This window comes from Lagopus muta, chromosome 19, assembly GCF_023343835.1.
Source record: "Lagopus muta isolate bLagMut1 chromosome 19, bLagMut1 primary, whole genome shotgun sequence".
In the NCBI taxonomy this organism is placed as follows: domain Eukaryota; kingdom Metazoa; phylum Chordata; class Aves; order Galliformes; family Phasianidae; genus Lagopus; species Lagopus muta.
Window position 1 is genome coordinate 7760876 of NC_064451.1, and position 15898 is coordinate 7776773.

Below are 15898 nucleotides of genomic sequence, written 5' to 3' on the forward strand. Positions count from 1 at the left end.
TGCTGCTCTGTCCCTGGTGCACGCTGATCCAGGCTGGGGGACAGCATACCTTGCACAAAACCCACAGGCACACAGTGATTGGAAAGGAGGCATCATTTCCACTCTTTAGATGAGGTTTTATTTTCCCCTGGGCTCCTTCTGAAAAGAGGATGCTGAGTTTGGCGCCCTTTGGGCGCAGCTCACCATACGAGCACCTCTCATTTCAGCAACAAACTGAGCTCATGTCCCTTCCTCACTGGACAACAAGATGACAACGACCGCTCAGTCACAGCCCTGCCTGGGTCCTGGGGACGATGGAGGCTGAATTGAGTCCTTGCTCATTGTGAGCCAAGGACTGGGGGGGGGTCACTGCTGGGAACAGGAGGCAATGGGCACTGCCATCCACGGCCCTCAGAGAGCACGACAGCAGCGTCCCCAAAGCCAAGGCTGGAATGCAGCGAGGCAGCTTTATTATCTCGCTCCCTGGCCTCTCAGGAACAAAATAATCTAACGGTCGTAGAAATACACTTTTCACCAGGGGATTCTTCATTAGCCCAGGTTTCCTCTCACGGCTCGTTTCCTGGAAGCGCTTTGTGCTGACAGAGGTGGGCAGGAGCTGTGGGATGCAGAGCCACGCGTGCCCAGCTGCACACACGTCCCTTCTGCACCCCTGGTTTGCAGCAGCACTGTGATGACACGCCGTGCTCCTGCCCACCACCAGCTCTGTCACCCTGGGTGATGGATTGCTGCTGGAAAAATACCTTTATTTAATGTTTATCCTAACGTGGAGGCCCAAGCACCTCGCAGTGCACAGTGCAGAGCCCACCAGCACACGCTGGCATGGCGCAGGCAGCCCGTGGCCCCACTACAAAGCAATCCTCACCACTGTTTGCACGTCAGCCATAAATATTTGCTCCTGGATGCGGTTCTCCCAGGCAAGGTTTCAGCCCAAGAGCAATTGCTCGTGATTTTTCTTGTCTGTTTACTTTTAGGGTTCTCTGGAGTTAAAAGCAGCTTTTTTCTTTTTTTTCTGAAGCAACCACATTGGCAGTATTATCACCAATTATTGTAACAAGCCAATTGTGGATCTTGTGGCAACCAAATGCCAAGCAACGATGCTGTAAACGGTGCCACTGCTCTGACACTGAAGTCAAAAGAGCACAGGTCCCTTTATGAGCTGGGGCTGTACACCCACACTGGGCTCTGGGGAGCACATAGTGCCATCTGAGCTCCTGGTGCAGAGCTCGGGTGGCAGCCAAGCAACCCCAGGGAGAGAGGGTTGGGGCAACAGGGGGAAAAGGATATTGGTGCTGCTGGGAGCTGCGGCCGTTTGAAGGCTGCAAGGGAAACAGGCCAGAGGGTTATCCAATCTCCCCATGCAGACATTTCCGCCTGGCATGTCCCAGCAGCACAGTTGCTCCGCTTCATTAATAAATCACTAATCCCGCCCGCTGCGGCCGCTGCAGAGAGGAAACGGGAAGCGGTGCGAGGAGGGCCGGCGCAGGGTGAGTGCGCTGCTGTGCACGAGGAGGGGATCTCACTGAGCTGCAGCCCATCCTCAGCTCCCCAGCTCCAGCCTCACGTGAAGGATGCTGAGCACCTGGGCATGTCCTGATGAGCCAGGAAGGCCCGCAGACGTGTGTGGTGTGGCACAGCTTGGAGATGGGCAGAAATCTTTACCAATTGCCACAAGTTCCATTCCTTTCTTTGCAGCTGCCTCCTGGCTGAGCTTTCCAAGGGCTCCTAGCCTCTCCAAGGCACTATTTCAGCCCTAAATGCAAGCAGCTTTGTTTCCCCTGGAACACATACAGTTTGTGCAAGGGAGCTTGGCAGTTTGGCAATTATCAGTGTAGGCTGGAGGGCAAAGGCATGGCTCTCCACAGCAGTGGCTGTGGGTTCAGCTCCAGTGAGTTACTTCATGCATAGAAACCAGTGCCCAGATGCAGCTCGTTGGGAGCTGAAGTTGACACATCCACAGTTGACAGTTCAGAGCCAAGAACCAGAAATCCAGCCCTGGCAGTTCCCTGTGCAACAGCCTGGCAGCAGTGAGGATTTTGGGTGCCTGCCTGCAGGAAGGATCATAGAGCAAATCCTTCGTGCGTCCCTGCAGAGCAAACCCTGGTGTAGTGACGTGCTGGGGCCACCTGCAGATGTTTAAATGCAGGTAACACAGAGCATCCCACTGGATTGAGATGGATCCTGCTGGATCTCTGAGGCCAGTGGAGTTGGATGCATGCTGGGGACACAGCGGAGCCCATGGCACCGAGTCCCACATTGGGTCCCAGGTATCAAAGGATGGACTGCTCACATCCCAGTCTCCAGCATCAGTGATGCACTGTGCCTTGGCCCCCGTGTACCTCAGGACGTGAAGCAACCAGATGAAATGAATTCCTGTCATCAGTGCCGTTTCCTGTTTTCCTCTTACAAGGAATCATGCTTCCCCGCAGTCCTTGACCCCAAGGACCAGTGCTAGAAAGGATGCAGTGCCCCAGGTCCAGGCTGGGTGCGGGGTTGAGCCATATGGCTGCCCCACAACCTGCCGGTGTGTTTGTTCATCTACAGCAGCACAAAGCCACGCGGTGCCTCCAGGCTGCAGCTTCCCCTGGGGACAGGATTATGTGTTGGAGAGGGGAGAGACACAGCCCCAGAACAAAGCAAACTACAGCGCGGAAAACAAAGCTGAGCCTTTGATACAAACCCTTTTCTTCCCTCCCTGAGCAAGACATCGGTGTCACCTTCTCACTTGCACTTCCCCACGACTGCAGCCGGATCCTCTGTTTGGGGACGTGCAGACCTTCATGGCATGCCGTGTTCACAGAAGCGTCCCAGTGGGGCAGATGGTGGCCTTTCACCTCCATCGGACCAGACCCACCTCCTCCTCTGCTAGGAAATGATGTCGTTTTAACTTTTCACCGTTTCAAAGCACAAAGCGAGTGCTGATTAGCCCCTAATGATGGTGTTTTCACTCTCGGGGGTTGACACGAAATTTCAGCACCGCTTTTGTTTCATTTTCCATCCATTAAGGGAGTGTCAAAAGTCAGAAATCCCTTCCAGGCAACTCAAACCCAGCTCTCCCCAGGCAGCCTGAGAGCAGAAAGCTTCCCTGACCATCACTGCAATGAAGATAGAGCGTAAGCAAAGCAAGCAGTGCTCTGGGGAAGGGGAACGTGAAGGCAGCTGGGACATGTACTGAACAAATCCAGCACTTGTGAGCATTCTTGGCAAAGGAAACCCTGACAAGCATTAGCCTGGGGGCTGAGGACCAGCTCAGCTGTCCTGCAGGGACAAGACAGGGAGTTCTGCAGCAGGCTCAGCTCCCCGACCCAGGGATGCTGCTGTACGGATGCTCTGCTCTTTCTGAGCTCACTCCTGTGCCCACGTTGCAACCACAGTGAGATAAAATCTCCACTCCTGCACACCAGGCTCTCAGCTCCGGTTACAACACACTTAATCCTTGAGCCGAGTTGACATTGCAGCTTGGGGCTGATTATGTGACCCAGTTATGAGACAGCAAGGCCTCAGTGAGCTGGAAAATGTTAAACACATTGTAATTGGACCCCCGGCGCCTCCACTTTCCTGTGGAAGAAGAGGCCCTGGTAAGAGAGTTTCCCCATTCTGGGGCCATCCCCAGTGCACAGCCAGCTCCTGAACCACCTGATAGCAGTGAAACCAAAGGAAATCAAATCCACTTGCTCCTGGTTTATCCCAGAAGGAAACGGGAGCAGGGCTCGATAGGGAGAAATCTCCTCAGGGAAGGAAGGGAAGAGCTTGGCACTTTCTGCTCCTACTTACACTTCTTTCTTTTCTGAACCTTTCCCACCAAGTCTCCTAATAACTCTACCAGAGAGTGATTCCAGCACTGGGCACTGATGCTTTCAGCAAGGAACATCCCAGCTCACAGACACGTGCCCAGTCTCTCCTCGACTCCATGGCCTTGGGACGTTCTCCCAGGTGCTGTTGTGACATGAAGAGCTGCAGTTCCATTAACCTGAAAACTTTCTGCTTCTGTCTCCAGCACAAGGAGAAGGAGTGGGATTGCAAAGTGGCTGCCTTGATGTACAGGGCTCAGGCAGTTCAGGGAGGGATGCTCTTGTGGCTTGCCTTGCTTTGAAATGAAAACCCTTGGAAGAAAAGAAACCTTGGAGCCTCCTCCAAATGCACTTAATTCAGTTGGTCACATTAACATCAAAACAGGGCAACTGCAGCACAGCCTGAGCCTCATCTCACACCCACCAAGCCCAGAGAGCTCCACAGTGCTTCCCCAGGTCATAGGCCATGTGAATGTGGGCAAGATGCAAAGGACTTGAACCATGAGTTGTGCCTGTACAGCACAGTGCACACCAGGGCCCTTCCCTATAGAACTGCTGGGGATTGAAGTCAGGATGTGTAATGGAAACGCTAAGTCAGGGCTTGAAGCAGTTATTATGCACCTGGTGGGAAGAAAGGGCCAACCCAGGGCAGCTCAGGTGTATTCAATGCACTGAGTGACCAGAAGGGCTGGAGCCAGGATCCACCCCTGCCCAGACCTCATTAAAGGGTTGGCAGTGGAAGCAAGTGCATCTTGCTCGAGATCCTGAGGACTTCTGAGGGTAAGTGGATTCTTTCCTTTGTTTCTGCATCTACAGCTGTTGCATTTGTTGTATCCTTGCTTGCTGCAGTCTAGGGCTGTGTTACTCTGCTGCCATTGCTGTGCTCTACATCATGATGTGGGGTGTCGTTATGCTGGGTGCACCCTGGGATGATGCTGCTGGCTTTACATCCTCTGATGCAGACAGCAGCTGGTCAGAGGGCGTCCCTCGCTATGTCCATCTGGTGTTGGCCATGCCCTGAGTCCCAGCCTCTCATTTCCTTCTTCCCTGCTATTGACCCCCACTGATAACCTTGAGAAACTCCCTCTGCCCCTGAGGAGCTGGGATGAGGAAAGATGTTGACTTTTTAACCCCTTTCCCCAATATGACGACTTCTCCCCCTGCTACCTCCTTCATGCATCAAACCCATCCATCACCTTACTGCCAGAGGGCCCCTGCAGTTAGAAGCCTCCAGGACCTCTCAAAGCCTTTCTTGTGAGGGGGAAGAGCTTCTCTGACTACCACAACCTTGCCTGCACCCGCAGCCATCAGTTCCCCCAGCTGCTTGCTGCTCCCTGCAGCGCAGACTTGCCCCATGCCTCACTAGCTAATAGTGCACTTAGCTTCATGTCTCTAGGGCATACTTCCATCACCAGTCTCATTAGATAATGGAAAGGACTCAGATATGTTCACGGACTCCTGAACTGGGGCAGGAGGCAAAGCAGGCATCCCTTCTCACCTGGGCTCATGGCACTAAGGTAGTTCCACACAGCTGTAGTCTTTGGTGAGGTTTGGTCACTGTAGGGGACCTGGGTTCAGAGCAGTGACAGCAGGGCTGCTGCAGCTCTGCTCACTGCTGAAACCCCTCCAACTTCAGCCAAGGCACCGGGAGAAACAGAGCCTGACCTCTTCCCCTCCCAGCCTGCCCAGAAGGAGACACGAGGAGCTCCACATACCCAGCTGGGCCCCTGGAGATAAACGCTGGGCTTTGATGTGAAGGGAAAGTGAGCCATCCCATGCAACCCTTATCTGCCTTTTCTTTTGCCCTTGATGTGAAAGAGTAACGTGGGAGAATGCACTCCCCCAAAGACATTCCTGGGCTGTGGGACGAGGGGGTGGCGATCACAGTATGGTGACATGATAGGTGGTGGCCGTTCCAGGGCCATGCAGGAGCTCGGGCGCAACGTGGGGACACCCAGGCAGATCAGAGGAAGCTCGGTGGGGCCCTGGTCCCCTTGCCTCCTCCTGCCCTCCTCCAGCAGCCGTGGGAGGTTTTCCTTGGCTCATTCCCATCGGCCAAGGGCTGCTGGCTCACATGGAGGCAAGCCTTTTGCACAGCCCTCAGCACGGCAGGGGTTGATCATTTTTTGTGCTGCGCGAACTGCCCTCGTTCCTCGTTATTAACGCTAACGGGGTGTTCCCAGCACGAGGAATTACCATAAGTAATCCCAGCCCTGAGCCTGCCAGGCGCTCTGCAGGAGCTGTGTGCCGCGTTCTGCTGTGTCTGGGACTAAATATAGATGTGATGGGGAGGAGGAAGCAAGGCTGAGGGCTGGGAATGTGCAGTTGTGGGGGGGGGGAATGCTGCCTGTACACATGGCCTGTGTCTGCCTGCATGCTTAGGAAGGAGAAGCACACCCCGCTGCGGCCACTGGTGCGCTCCTTAGAGCTGCTGGTATCAGAAAATGGATGAGGGCTTTGGGGATCGCAGCAAACCCACAATGCCTGGGCTGTGGGAGGAGAGTGCTGAGGGGGTCAGAGGGCTTTTTAGGTGTTGTTCTCAGCCTCAGGAGCGCTCCTACGCTGGTCACGTTTTGGGAAAGCTTCAAGGGGGAGATGCACGGAGCAAAGAGAAGCAGCACCACTGGGTGACAGGAAGGTGGAGTAGGAGAGCTGCAGAGCTGAGTGCTTTGGGAGCACATTGCTCAGCCAGACGAATAAATTCAGTGTCTGGCAATGACTGGGGTGCCTTTGTAGGCAGGTTGGGTTGAGGCTGTGGCTTTCGTGTAGGAATGGGAAGAAAGATGGATGGAATATAAACATTGGAGTGCTTTGCATCAGTGCCTGCCAATGAAAAGATTCTTTTTGGAGCTGCCAGATGGTTTGTTTCATCATTTTCAGACACAAAATGTGCTTTGGGAAGTGGCGAGTTCTCTGATGGTCCCAGCTTAAAGAGAGAGAAGGAGGGAAGGAAAAAAAAGTTTTGATGGCTATTAAATAACCTCTAGTAAGTAAGGGGGGGTTCTCACTTCATGTGGAGCACGTGAGCAAAGTGAATCCAAGAAGGAAATATGTCAGGAAAGTTGTCTTTGGGCCTGACCCTGTCTGAACTTTGTGTGTTTTTTAGTGCAGCTACAGTCTACAAACACCCATTTGTTGCTCAGAGCAGCCCTGCTGCTGAGGGCTCAGGACAGCAGTGTGCAATGCAGCAGTGGTCAGGTGTGCTTAATTCACTTTGGGTGCTGCTCTTTGAAAGTCCTCTGCAAACTCCAGCTCCTGGCCTCAAGGCTTAGCTGCAGCAGAGGTTATTGCTCTTCTAGGCTCTGCCATGTGTTACTGTTTATTTGCTCTGCGTGCCAGCAGAGCCCCCGCATACACAACTATTATGTTTGCATAGCAGCTGCAAATTGGAGTTTGATTTGGCAGGATGGAGCCCTGGGGCTCTCCTGGCTGTGTTTGAAAGAGTTGTTGGGTCTGAAAGGTCTCCAGTACATGAGGTTGTGGTCCAAAGGAGGTGAGGGGGAAAACCACTCGGAAACAGCAAAAAGAAAAGGAGGGGAAAAGCTTGGTGATGGTAAAGGAGGAAATGGAGCCAGATGTGGCGCAGACCCAGCATGGCACAGCACAGAGCCCATCTCGTGCTGGGGGGATGGGACCCTTCCAAGTGCCTGCAGGCACAGCCAATGTCCAGCTCACAGCTGAACCCACATGTCTCTGCTGGTGGGATGTACGTGGGGCTCAGCACTCCCAGCCCAGTGGTGACACTCCATCTCTTGAGGCAACAGACGCAGTGCAGGCTCTGGCTACTGATGCAAAGCAAAGATGTTCTTGTCTCACCCTCCAGCATCTCTGACATGCTCCCCCTGGACCCTCAGGGCTGCCATGGCCCCAGCATTCTGAGACACCCAGTGGGAGGCTGGGAATGTTTGGCTGCTCTCCCAGGGAGATTTTCCTTCACAAAACACAAGGGAGGCAGGGGCTTTTCACATGTGGCAGGCAAGGCTCAATCCCTTTTCTGAGCAGCCAGTGAGAGGAAGATGGAGGAGAGAGATGGGAGATGGATCCCTTGCAGCTGCTGGGATGGCCAACGCTTTTGTTCCATGTTCAGAGATGGAGGCAAAGTTCAGATGTTTGAGGAGTTACAGATGTACTGATGGCATGGGACAACCACACAGTCATATCAGGCTGGATATTAGGAAGAGTTTCTTATCTGAAAGAGTGGTGAATTATTTGCACAGGCTGCCCAGGGGAAGATGGGGAATCTTTGTCCCTGGTGGTGTTCCAGAAAGGTGAGCATGTGGCACTGAGGGATGTGGGCACGGGTTGGGGTTGGACCTGGGGGTCTTAGAGGTCTTTTCCAACCTTATTGATTCTGTGTCACCCATAGAACTCCATTCCCTTCTGCCCATCTCCAGCTCTGCCCTCACAGCCCCTCGCCCCTTCAAGGGCTGGCAGATGATGGGGACAGCGATGGGCGTGGGATCACCAGCGTCCTGCGGGCGACCCGGTGCGTGTCGCTAGATGGCGACAGTGCCTCAGGAATGGCCTCCAGGGCTGGTGGGACCAGCTTGGGGGGCAGCTGAAGGGGCTAAGCCCCATGGGGCTGCTGGGGGGCTTCCCTTGTCCTTATAGGGCTTCTCGAGGGGCTTTTGTGTCTTCCACGGTCACGCCGTGTTTCCATAAGCACCAGTATGGGGCAAGAAATCTGGGGGCAGAGGGGTGCATGTGGGGCTGGGTCATGCACCCTGCAGCCTCTTTGAGGAGAATGAGGACGTGTGGGGTCACCCCAGCCGTGATTCCCAGCCAGTTTAGGTGCAGAGCAGTGCTTTGCACCAGGTCGTGATAGCAGCAAAACTCACACTGCCATGGTGACAGCAGCATGGAGGGGAGCACTCACCCTGCCCAGCCCCACAGGCTTCTATGGGGCACAGCACCCTCCATCCAACCATGGGGACCTCCAGACCCCACAGGGACCCCACGCTGCTGGGTGTTCCCCCTGGCACGGGGTGCCCCCTCCATTGCCCAGGGCAGCAGATGGCAGGCAGGGATGGACAAGAGGAGCCTGTGTTGCAATCTAAACAAAGACATGAGAGACCTCGTGCACTGGGGTAGGAGGCTTCCCTGCTCACTGCAGCCTCACCTGATGGGGCTGTCCCTCATCACCACCAGCTCAGCAGCCATTTTAAGGCCCCAGGACTCCTTGCATGTACGCATGGTTCTCTTTTCTGCAAGCTTTGCTTCTGCTCTTTTTTAATTTCAAGTCTGAGTTTATTGCAGCCTGAAGAGCTACTTTTTCTTCCAGGTGAGGAAAAGGACAAGAGGCTCTGAATATCAGAGCAATAGAGGCTGCTCTCACCTGCTGCACTGCTGAGTTCCTGCGGTGTACATTAACATCATGAGCAAAATGCTGTTTTCTGGAGAGAAACGGAAAGATGGGCTTTGGGTCAGAAGATCCAGGGAAGCTTTTTCTGTGGGAGCCCTAAAGCTGTTATCTTCTGGCTCAGGAGCTGACTTGTGTCACGATAAAACAATTCCCTCCCCTTGCTAGATTGACACACTTTTAAATTTACTACATCTTTCCAAGTGAAGGCAGCAGGTATGGGACAGGAGTAGAATTTCTCAGGGTTTCACACCCATTTGCCACATCACTTTGTCGTGTTTCTGACCACTCCTATTCTGGGTGCACAGGTCGAGATGTGGAAAGCAATGGGACATCTGAATGTGCCTCATTGTCACCATCTCCACCTCCCCCCCCATCCCACTCAGCCTTCCTTCCTGTTGCACAGTCCATCCCTGCAGGGCTGCTTCTGTTCTTGGAAATATGTTTTGGAGATCATGGAATCCTTAGAGTTGGAAGGGACCTTTAAAGGTCATCTAGTCCAACTCCCCTGCAATGAACAGGGACATGCACAGCTAGATCAGGTTGCCATTCTTGATGCCATCTTGCTGTGGTTGACAATGGAAGAGCTCAGAGATCGGCACATCTTGTTCCCCCTTCAAGGAAACCCAGGTGAAGAAGTGAAAGGTAACTTATTTCATTCCTTGACCACCCCAGGCTGGAGGGTGTGAACTTGTGGGGTGGTCTAAAACACCCTGCAGCACAATGAAAACCCTTCATTCATAGCACCTGAGCCTTGTTGGGTGCAGGGGGTGTGGATGTGCACCCAGTGGGCCAGGGTCTGCTGTCCCCATCCATGTGAAACCATTGGTGTTTCCCTTGCAGCACAGAAGCTCCCCAGGTGGAAAGCAAACCCCCTCACTCAGCTGCATGCATCCCCAGCGTGGCCCTGGTGGATTTTAGTGCTGCCCCACTGCCAGCCCCATGGCACGGTGCTCACATGCCCAGTGCAACCAGTTCTCTCTGGGGCAATGGGCCACTCCAGGGCAGGAATCTGCAGCTTTAAGGCACAGCCTGGCTGCAGAGCAGGTTGCTCTTCTCATCCTCCTGTGATCTGCCAGAGTCAACTTAGCTGAGAGTAATTAGTGTGGTTATCAAGGGAAGAGGTGGATTAATGTGGGAAAGTCATTGATGAAGGCAGAGAAGGGCAGATGCTTTCCTGGAGTCCCCAATCAATACAGACCTTGGAGGATGAATGCGGGCTTCAAAGAAAAGCATCAGTGAACAATTGAATGCTTTCAGCTCCCGGATGGCTGCTCTGCCTGAAGCAATGAGTGAAATACAGCACCAGGCACCCTGCACCTCTCGCAATTATCCCTTACTCGTGCCACTGAAGGACCCTCTGCCCATCAGGCACCCCTGTGAGAAGAGTGCTGGTGGCAGGGAGGTGGGCGCTGAGGAGGAGGCTGTGAATTTGTGCCCAAGTCGTGGTTGTGCTCCCTGGAACTTCTGTGCTCTTTGCCCTGTGTGTTGGCCTGTGCTGGTCCCCACACAACGCCTGTGCCAGCCCTGCAGAGTCCCCTCCTCCTGCTCTGTTTTGCTTTGCTTTAATTGTGCCATGTGGAAAGTGGGTCAGGAGGAGCTGGGAAGGCAGCATGCTTTGTGCAGGAGATCTGCTGCCTTGAGTAGCGGTGACACCGGGCTGGTGGCCACCATATCTCCCATTGCCAGCAGTCCTGCCTGCAGTCCATGTGGCCCAGAACTGCTCTTTGTAGGCTTTGTAGGCCTGGAAGGTGCAGAGAGGTGCTCTTCCATTGCTCTGCTGGAGACACAGAATGCTCCAGCTGCCTGCTGTGCCACTCTGCAGCATGCAGCAGCTTTACTCGAAAGCCGAGCAGGGTGTGATGGTGCTGCAGAGAGGGGGGGGGGAAAAAAAGCAAAATAAAACAAATCACAGCACGTTTCTTTTTTGAGCTCCCAGCCCCTTCTCTGTCATCCCTGCTGGAATGCGCCTCCGAATTCCTCTCTGCGTGCTGCTGCTGGCTTTGCCTCTGATTATTTGCAGCGATTGCGTTTTTCCCACACTCCGGATCACGGTGAGGGATCACCCATGGCTCTGTGCCGGCTCCCTATCAGCCCCAGCACAGTGTGCAAGCGCGGGCGAAGCAGCAAGTCAAGAGCTCTGGTGGAGTGCAGTGGGCGCTGCGTGATTCGGATCTGAATCACCCCGTGTCAGGGCAGCTCCCCTCTGCTCTCAGCCCAGCACCTGCACCAGGTGCTCGGTGGGCAGCTCCTTCACCCCTCATGCTGCACGTCCATGGGGTTGAGCAGGGCAAGAGGTGGAGATGGAGCTCTTGTCTTTGATGTGCTCCTCGTCGCTTTGGTCTCTGTCTCCATTTCAGATGTCTTCACTTGCTGGCAAAGCTTTGGGAATGCTCCTTCACCCGAGCAGCTGGGTTTTTGCTCTCAGTGTCCTGTGATGAGGGAAGAAGTGGCAGCAGGGATTGTTTTTAACTCCTGCACGTTGTTTTTTCTGCTGAAACTGAGTTCCCTGCTCTGTGCACGCAGGGCAGCTGTGGTTTCCATTAGCCTGGACACAAAGGAGAGGTGCCCATGCCCGGGTGTTGGGATGTCACAAAAATGGCTGGGACCAGCTGTGGCCCATTCCCAATTCCATGAACGTGGAAGGCAGGACCCACCTATGCTCTCCATTGTATTAGCCAAGCACCTGGCAGCCATTTCCACTCTCAGCAGCTTAAGGTGCCCTTTTAGAGCCCCAAAGACCTCCAGGAGGTCAGGATGCATTTGCAAGCCAAGCACCAAAAATCCAGGCACGCCAAAGCAGCCTCCGCTCTCTCCTATTGATGTGCTACATTTTCCAAAGTGACTCCATAAATAGTTAAGTCTGATCTGTAGGTTACAAAAGGAGAAGCTGCCGTGTGTCTGAGACCAGACAAATGACCCCCGAGGGGCTCAGCACCCCAACCACACCATCCAGCCCCAGCAACAGGGATTTGCTGGAGGCCACCCGCAGCCCCAGCACCCTCCTGCCTCCACACCCAGCTGTAATCTCAGGGCTCAGGGCTCCGAGCATGAGTAAACTCACCTGTTATTTGCAAGCAATTCACCCACAAGTACTTGACAAACATCAGCCTGTAATTAAGTAAATAACACAAGCCTTCTCCCCTGTTATGCAGCGCTCCGGACTGACTTCTGTTTAAACTGTTTTATTGCGAAGAGTTTTAAATCACTCTTTTTATTTGAGATGAGGCAAAGGCTAAACGGAGAGAAATAAAAATTGGGAGAAAAAGGCCTGGATGGGCGGCTGCCAGGCTCAGCCCTATCTCTGCTTTTCTCATAGGAAACCCCCATAAAAGCTCTGAGAACAGGACACCCGCAGCATCGCCTTCTGTTCTGCTGCTATCGCAAACCAAACATAGTGGAAGGTGAATGTAAACAGTTTCTTCAGCCCGATCAAATCGCCAGATGTCAAATTAGCGCACTCAGTTAAACCTCGGCCCTAATTGTGCTGTGTGCTGTGCAGGCACAGCCCTCGGGGAGGGGACACCTCTTGGCCCCCCTGCTTCCAGTCCTACCCCCCGAGCTGGCAGTGCAGCCCGTGGCTGGGTGTGGGGCAGCCTCCCACCTGAGAGAAAGAACCTCCTGGGTTCCCCTGTTTTGGGGAAGGGGCAGAGCCACTGCAGACAGCCGTGCCCTCCAGCTCAGCATCTCCCCTCCGCTCCCCACTCCTGCCTCCTCCAGCAGCTCTGCGTCTCCTCCAGCCCCTCTCCCAGCTGCAGAATTGCAGGATGCAGCGATGCACCCCCAGCTGCTGCAGCACCCAGCACTCACCGCTCTGCTGAGCGCAGCCAAGCTCGCCGCACGCGATCCCCAGCCGACTGCATGCACACGCAGCACAAAACCGCGTCGCCGGCTGCCCATCCTGCTGGCCATCCTTATCACGTTTTCTCAGTGGCAGCTCTCCCTCCTTCCCCACACAATGAAGGTCAGGGCGCAGGGGGACGTTTGGTTCCTTGCCATCAGCACAGCCTGATTTTGTTGGCTTCTCATCCTTCCTGCCCAGCAGATCTCTGCTCCCTGCATCCCGCGCTCCTCACCCCGCGCTGCAGTGCAGCACAGCCTGGCACGGATGTGATGCTGCTTGTAGAGGCTCCCACCCGAGTGAGCCGGGAAATGACCAAAACGGGAAATTATTGGGAGTAAACAAACATCTGCAGCTTTGCCTTTTTTTCTTTCTTTTTTTTTCATACCACTTAGAGGACTTTATTTTACAGCACTCAGCCGTTTCTAAGGACGGGAAAGGCCGTCCCACTGCAAACCCACTGAGTGACCGTGGCCTGGGGGACGTGAAACAAAACTATTTTGTCTGTTAGAAGAGCAAGCACTGTGCTGGCCAAAGACAAATTGAGAAATGGCCTCAGAGGAGCCTCTGCCAGTGACTGCAGTGCACATAGGTGGCATAACATGAGGTCGGAGAGGTGACGGTGTTGCTGCTGGTGTCACCTCAGACTGCAAAGGGGAGCTCAGCCCAGCAGATCATCCACACAGGAGAAACCCTTTGGGTATGTAGGAAGCTCGCTGGTTTCCTGCCTTGCTGCTCTCCTCCTCTTCTTGGGGAAAAGGGAGCTCAATCCAGCAGGCACCTCCATGCCCTACAGCTCCCAGGTCCAACAGCAGAGCCACGGGCTGGGCCATGTCCCTGTCCTGAGACATAGAAAGAGGTGGCAAGGATCAGGGATGTGGGTCTTGTAGTGCTGGTGACAGCAATGATCACACGATGATCTCCACAACCTCTGGTGGCAATGTGGGCCAGGCAGGAAACCAGCGCTGGGCACTGAACTCCTTGTGATGGAGAATGTGAGCCCAAGGTCTGCCCTCCCCCGGGCTGCACTGACCCACCTTATGCCCGTGGCTCTGCCCTGCCATGCTGTGCCATCCCACAGTGTGCTATCCCATCATGTGATGTGCTGTTCTGTGCCATGCCAAGTGAAACTGTACGTACTGTGCCATGCTATGCCATTCTGGCCACGTGCTGGTACAAGTGAGGAGCCCACGGAGGCCACAGCATGAGCTCTGCAGGCTGCTATTCACAGAGGCTGCAGTGCTGCAGTAGGAGGAGAGCACGGAGCCAGCTGGGTTTTCAAACCCATTGGTTCATGGAGGAACAGGCAAGGGAGGGGCAAGGGAGCAACTTGCCTCATAATTACTTTAATTAAGCAGGCTCACTCCGAGCAGGATCCCACACTGAGCACACCATGTTGGGCTGTGCCTTGCATGCTGTGGACAGGTGCCTCCCTGTCTCCTACCAATGCAGCTGTCCCTGGAAGGGTGACAATCCTTTCCTGTCTCCACTGCCCTGGTGGGAGCTCTGGCCATGCTCTGCCCCAAAGGTGGTTGCCAAGAGGCTTCCTCATCCCCACCAGGAAGCAGAAATCATATCCAAGGGTGCAGCCCTTAGACACGATGACTTTTGGGAAGCTGGACATACACCAGCTCCATGCAAGCTGTCGGGAAGGGAAGGTGAGGGAGGGCTCCCAGTGATGCTCGAGGGCATCATTAGGGTCCCTGCGTCCTGGTAGCGTGGGGCTGCCAGGACCTGCTGTGTTGTGCAGGACCAGGCAAGGTGCTGTGTGTGGGATCTGGCCCTGGGGCATTCACTCAGTTCTTGTGCAAGTGACGCAATGGAAAGCGGCAAGCAGGAGCGTGCCTTGCCCCTACTTGCAGCCCTTCCAGCTGTAGGGCTCGATGCTGGAGATAACCAGCCTTGATGGGACAGCAGGACAAGTTCCAACACTGCTTCCCAGTGCCTGCTGCCAGCTTCAGAGCGTGAGAAAATACCGAGCAGGGAGAGAAGGATCAGCGGCGCACGGATGTTTAGAGATGATTGATATTTTTATGGTGAAGTTGGGATTTTTGGGTTCCTCCATCTCTCCACGTGGCAAGTTGCTCAGCTCGGGCTTGCATGCACATGTTGGGCATGGAGCTGCCCATGGGCGACCAGGGGCCGGATGATGCCCACACTCCTCCCCCGTGGCCGGCAGCAGGCACAGCCCTGCAGGCAGTGCATTGCCCATGGTAGAGCAATGGGTTGGGCTGGGCCCCCCAAAGTGGCCAGTTGGGAAGGAAATAAGCAAAGCTCCACCAGCAGAATCACCCTGGCAGTGTCTATCCATCTCCATAGTCAGGGACATAGTCAAACTCACAGCAACACTAATGAGCTCATCTGAAGGGAGACATCTGGGGGTTGGACTCGATGATCTCTGGAGGTCCCTTCCAACCCCTACAATTCTGTGATTCTGTGTGATTCTGTGACAGCTCGGGTCTGGGATCAGCTGGTGTGCAGCTGAAGACCAGCTGCAGGAGATGGAAGATGCAGCAGAGGCAACTCACATGTTGCTTTTAAACAGGCAATGAAATAACCCTTAATTCTGATCCTTCCAACCTGATTCTTGTAGAGATGCTCTGAGCATTGCATTCTACTACTCTCTCCAGTGCTGCAGAACAGCAACCAGCCCTCGTCTCCCAGCAGGTTGTGGTACATGTCCGGGCATAAGCCAGCTCCCTGCTGCAGCCAAGGAGCACTGCATGCTGCCTCGTGCAGGGTTTGGTGCGGGCAGGAGCTCTGGGACGGGTCCCCATCATGGCCCTGTGTCCCTCCACGCTCTCTAAGGGGAGAGAAAAACATGAAGGACAAAGCTCAGCCCTTTGGAGAAGAGCCCTTTCTGCTGGTCCAGGCCTATGTGACTTTTCTAAGCGAAGCTGCAATTGTAAA

At 54.4% G+C, this 15898-nt stretch overlaps 1 long non-coding RNA gene across 2 annotated transcripts; it reads left to right on the forward strand.

Moving 5' to 3' along the window:
* Positions 1-7876: 7876 nt before the first annotated feature.
* LOC125702532 (uncharacterized) lies at positions 7877-12003 on the forward strand. 2 transcript variants are annotated; one of them, XR_007380631.1, is made up of 3 exons: positions 7877-8056; positions 9070-9792; positions 9991-12003. It is a non-coding gene; the product is annotated as an uncharacterized LOC125702532 (long non-coding RNA). The 2 variants fall into 2 exon arrangements; XR_007380630.1 differs by having other exon boundaries at positions 9070-12003.
* Positions 12004-15898: the final 3895 nt, after the last annotated feature.